Source organism: Ailuropoda melanoleuca, chromosome 14, assembly GCF_002007445.2.
Source record: "Ailuropoda melanoleuca isolate Jingjing chromosome 14, ASM200744v2, whole genome shotgun sequence".
Taxonomy (NCBI): domain Eukaryota; kingdom Metazoa; phylum Chordata; class Mammalia; order Carnivora; family Ursidae; genus Ailuropoda; species Ailuropoda melanoleuca.
In genome coordinates, this window is record NC_048231.1 from 40,499,193 (window position 1) to 40,504,811 (window position 5,619).

The 5,619-nt window shown below is 45.4% G+C and overlaps 1 protein-coding gene across 1 annotated transcript in view; it reads left to right on the forward strand.

Moving 5' to 3' along the window:
• Positions 1–5,619, forward strand: part of TDRD9 (tudor domain containing 9) — a 114,757-nt gene that overhangs the window by 466 nt on the left and 108,672 nt on the right. The window lies entirely within an intron of this gene.

The window sequence follows — 5,619 nt, forward strand, 5'->3', positions numbered from 1 at the left end:
CGGGAGCGGGGCGGTGGGTGCGCGGCCTCCCCAGGCGCCGCGTGACCCCACCCCTGGCCCCCAGGCCGCCCCGGAGCGAGCTGCCTGTCCGAAAGGCCTCACCCAGTGACCCAGGTCGGGGTAACTCGCCCCTTCCGGAGGCCGAGCCATCCCAGAGTTTGGTTCCCTTTCTCAGTGTTTCATTAATAGGCTTCGTCTTTTAGAGCCGTTGAGGTTTACAGAAAAATCGAGTGAAGTCCTAAGCCCCGTGTTCCTCATCCCCACCAACATCCCTGATGTTCATCTCTTGCTTTAGTGTCGTTCATGTGTTAGGACGGAGCAACCCCTGTGCCCGCGTTCTCAGTAACCGGAGCCCGTAGTTGAGGGTGCACTTTGGTGGCGGTGTGCGTGGTTGTGGACAGGTGTATGGCGTGTATCCTCCGCCCTACCAAATAGTTGCCCTGCCTTTTGTGCCCCACTTCTTTGTCCCTCCCTGCCTCCCGCGTCCCCAGCCCTCTATCTTTCCTGAGTTTTCCAGTGTTATATTGTTGGAATCAGACTATGTGTTGCCTTTTTAGATTGGCTTCTTTGATTTTGCAATATGCACTTAAGTTTCCAACATTTTTTTTTCATGGCTTGGTAGCTTTTTTTTTTTTTCCTGAAGTGTTGAATAATATTCCACGCTGTGGATGGATGTACCACAATCTATGCATTCAGCTACTGAAGGATGCTGGTGGCTTCGAGGTTTTGACAATTGTGAGTAAAGCTGTGGTATACATTTCTATGCAGGTTTTGGTGGGTCAAAAGTTTTCCGCCCATTTGGGTGAATATCAAGCAGCTGGAATGCTGGATCTCTGTTCAGTTTTATTAATGCTCCTCCTCCCACTCCTTTTTGACTGAAGTAACTGCTGTTGGTTCATCTGTTCACATGATTTTGATGGAAATAAAAAGGCAAGAGGAGGCCTTCCGTTTTTAGAAAACCCAGATCTGGTGTGTAGAAACACTTGCTCCCTCTTTAAAGCAGGCCAGTGTGGAAGTAGTCCCATCTTGGAGTATCTGAGTCACTGCTTGGACTCCCCTGCCTCCCAAGTTCAACACCTATTACAGCCGGGAGGGTGGTTTTTGTTTTTTACTTTTTAAAAAAGTCACTCTTGTTTGTTGGCCCCATCAAGTTTTCATGGGTGTGTTTCTAGCATCTGTAGACAAGCTTCAGGCCTGTGTAGAGTCAAGGGTAACTTGGGATCTTTGGCAAATTTTTTTGTTGGGTACAAGGAAGGGACAAAGAGACCCTTGTGCAACTTGTAGAGTGGTTGTTTTGTTTCTGTTTTTGCACACTTCGTTTCCTTGAGTTACTCTGGTGAATGATCCCGTAGGCTATTCCCTCTTTAATGCTCCCCTGCTTGTAATAGGCAAAGCAATATTGCTTTTAAATAACTCATTGTGGTAGTGGAAGTAAATTATTGACCTTTTCAGAAACAGAAAGTACAGATTTAAATGTTCTTCTAACTATTAAGGATCAGTTTTTAAAATTTCCAGTCCTTCATGGACTGAGATTTTGAAAAATCAATAAAAATGAAATTTCAGAGTAATGGAATGAAAAGAGACAAAATATAAGCCCCATCTAAAATATTATAGTCAACATGTAAAATTGTTTTATAAAATTGCCATAAACATTTCAACATCTGTAGGTATCTAGAAACAGGCAAATAACTAGAGACGGGCAGATAATGTTGAGGTTTGCTTAGTCTGTGTAGTGCTTTGAGTCTGAGTAGTACTTCTGGAAGTCCTGTCCTGGGCCCTTAGCACATGCCTAAGGCCAGAAGTTCTGCCATGTAGTAGGCACTCAGATACAGCTGTATTATTTACTTCTTGAAACGAACCCCTTGAGATTGATGGCATTGTCTTGATTGTGTAGAGATCTGAAAGAAACAGACTTGGGTGGTAAAGTGGCTTGTCTAACTTCCTGTGATAAATAGTCACGGAAGGTAGAATGAGCCGCATACTCCCACACAAAGATAACCAGTGGAACCGGTGGAACTTATATTACATGGCAAAAGGGATTTTGCTGATGTAACCAAGGTTATAGATCCTAAAATAGGGAGATTACCTGGATTGTCTAATTATACGAGCTTTCAAAGCAGAGACCTTCCCCGACTGGGGCCAGGGATTTGAAACATGAGAGGGACTTGACCAGTTGTTGCTAGACTGGGCCACAGAGGAAGCAGGAGAAGAATGTGGGCAGCTGGGAGAACAGTTGGAATCCCAGCTGACAGCCATTAGGGAATTGGGGACCTCTGTCTTACAACTTGAAGGAACTGAATTTGGCCAACAACCTGAATGATCCTCTTGAATGCAGCCCTGCCAACATTTTTTTTTTTTTTGAGAGAGAGACAGAGACAGGGAGAGAGGGAGAGGGCATGGGCGCCGGGGTGGGGGACAGAGGGAGAGACTCTTAAGCAGGCTCCATGATCAGCATGGAGCTGGATGTGGGGCTCAATCTCAGGACCCTGAAATCATGACCTGAGCTGAAATCAAGAGATAGAGGCTTAACCGACTGAGCCACCCAGCAAACATCTTGATATTGGCCTCATGGGACCTTAAGCAGAGGACCTAGTTGAGTCCACCTGAAGTTCTGATTTACAGAAACTGTGAGATGATAAATTTGTGGTGTTTTCAACTGCTGAATTGCTGAGTTTGTGGTATTTGTTATGGCAGCAACAGAACACAGAGCTGGGATTGTTTTAGGGTGAGCTGACCTGAAGGCCAGTCTCAACCACAGTGGCTGGCTTTTTGACTCATGTCTCTCCGGAAAGGAGAGTTTGAGTGAGGTTTTGACGTTGGTGAGAATACATTTGACGTAGAGGAAGACAGGCGTTATGAGCATAGGATGTCACATAGTGAAACCATGTCTGAGGGGCAATCAGGGTAAGAGTGGCTTGCGTTGAGTCTTTGGAGTTCAGTCCACAAGAGCATTGCTTTTTTTGTTTGTTTTTTTAAAAGATTTTTCTTTATTCGACAGAGAGAGAGACAGCCAGCGAGAGAGGGAACACAAGCAGGGGGAGTGGGAGAGGAAGAAGCATGCTCCCAGCGGAGGAGCCTGACGTGGGGCTCGATCCCAGAGCACCGGGATCACGCCCTGAGCCGAAGGCAGACGCTTAACTGCTGTGCCACCCTGGCGCCNGCTGAGCCACCCCTGGCGCCCCACACAAGAACATTGTTAAATCAGCTTTATAGGTCATGTGAGTAGTGACCACCAGCATTAGAAGAAGAGAAATAGAAAATATCAGACCATTTGGCACCTTAAATTGTACTTTGTCCCAGAGAAAACTTTCCCATAGAAACTCACCATTTCAAATCACTATATCTGGTGGATTCCTTTACCCAGTTATTTTTTACCTAATTCGATGTTTCCTTCTTGGTACGTCTCATGTGGATTAAGTGCCTGCTGTGTTGAGCTTTGTGTCAGGGGACACGGGCGCACAATAGTCTCGGTCCTTCTGACAAGGAAAGTCCCATTTTATAGCTGAGGATCAGATAACTTGTTGAGAAAGTTACCCCCATCCCCTGTGTTATTATATTGTAAGGATGGATGTGTTTGACTCCAGGGTATATAACTTTTCCCTTTTCGCCTTGTTGTTTTTAAGTATGTGGGCTTTGCACAGATGTTAATGTATGTGTCATTCTCCAAGGATTCCTATTTTCTGTTCCCTCACAAAGGCCATTTTTTTTTAAAGACCTTTTTGTCTGTTTAACAGCTCTAGTTCGGTAGGTCACAGTGCCATCAATTAAAGTGTTCGGTGTTTACATGCACCTGAAGTGGAGTGGCTGTGAGAGAGAGAACGGGGGAGCTCAGAGAGGGAAATGGAGGCTTCATCTGAGGCTACTGGGGAACCATTGGAAGGCATTCTGGGGTTTTGAGCAGAGCTGTGACATGACTTTATAGCTCTGATGATCCCTGCTGTGTGGAATGGACTGGAGCGGGCCTAGGGCAGAAACAGGGAGATCAGGGAAGAGTCTGTTGGTATCATCTGTGACATTACCTTTATTTGTCAGCTTGGCTGGGCCATCCTGCCTGTATTTGGCCCAACATGATTCTGGATATTTCTGTGAAGGTGCTTTTGGATGAAATTAACATTTAAGTTGATGGATTTTTAGTAAAGCAGATTACCTTCTAAATTGTGGGTGGGCCTCATCAAATCAGTTGAAGACCTGGCTAGAGCAAACACTGACCTCCTGAAACAAGAAGGAATTCTGCCGAGTCCCTTTAGACTCGGACTGCAAGCCCTCCTTGGGTTTTCAGCCTGCTGGCCTAGCTAATTCCTTGAAATAAATCTCTCTCTCTCTCTCTCTCTGTACACACACACACAACGTGTTGGTTTTGTCTCTCTGGAGAACGCTCACTGACACATCACCCAAGAAGGGAGAGGACGGTGGGTTAGACCAGGATTGTAGCAGTGGAGGTGGTAAGCAATAGTATAGTTTGGGTATATTTCTAAGACAGAGGCAAGGGCTTTGTAGTTCGATCAGATACAGAACGTGAGTGGGGAAGAAAATCATGGGTGACGCCAAGGTTTCTGTCTGAGCAGCTGGGACATGTTGCCATCTACTGAGAAAAGCAAGACTGCAGGAGGGGCTGGTGTATGGGGAAGCAGGAGTTTGATTTGAACACTTTAACTTAACATTACTAGCAGATAACAATAAATGTAGGCAGTCTGGAGGTGAGGAAAGAAACCTGGCTGAAGCCAGATGTTTGGGGATTTAAGGCTTTGAGACCAATGAGCTCACCCATACTATGGGTGGTGTATCCTAGGGGGTGAGTGCTGAGGGAGAAGAGCTCCTAGGACCCAGGCCTGGAGCCCTTGAACATTTAGAGGTTGGCAAGAGGGAATGAACAAAGGAGGGTGAGAAGGAACAGCTGGAAGGCTCAGAGGAAAGCCAAGTGAGTGACCCTCCCCTCTTTAAGTAAACAGCTGTTTGCCTGCTATCCCTTATGTGCATCTCTTAGTACTTGTATGGAATTGCTTTATGTTGTTTTCCTCACGTAAGAACTTCGTGAGGGGATAGAACATCACTGAATCTTCACCTCCTAGTGCAGGACCTGACATGTAGTAGGAACCCAGATACCTGTTTGCATGAGTGAACTGCTTTAGTAGATCCCAAATATTGCTTATGATATGCTGGAAATGAGAGTGGCTTCCTTATCCACTCCTGCCTTGACTGAATCATGAAATCTGCCTTACTCCTTTGACCATAGCTGATTTCCCTAAGGTGTATGTGTAATCAATCCGATGAAAATCAAAATATCCTGGCAACTGTGCTGTAAAATGTTTCCAGAATAAGAGCACATTTCACTGTTTATACTTTCACCACCCTGGACGAAATAAACCACCGTCATCTCTTTCCTGGATTATTGCAGAAGCCTTCTATTTGTATTCTCCTAGCTTCCATCCTTGCCCCCCAACAATTTATTCTAGCACCTAGAAGAGTACCTGGCATGAGGTGGGTGCTCAGTTACTATTTATTTATTTATTTATTTATTATTATTTTTTTAAAGATTTTATTTATTTATTCGACAGAGATAGAGACAGCCAGCGAGAGAGGGAACACGCAGGGGGAGTGGGAGAGGAAGAAGCAGGCTCA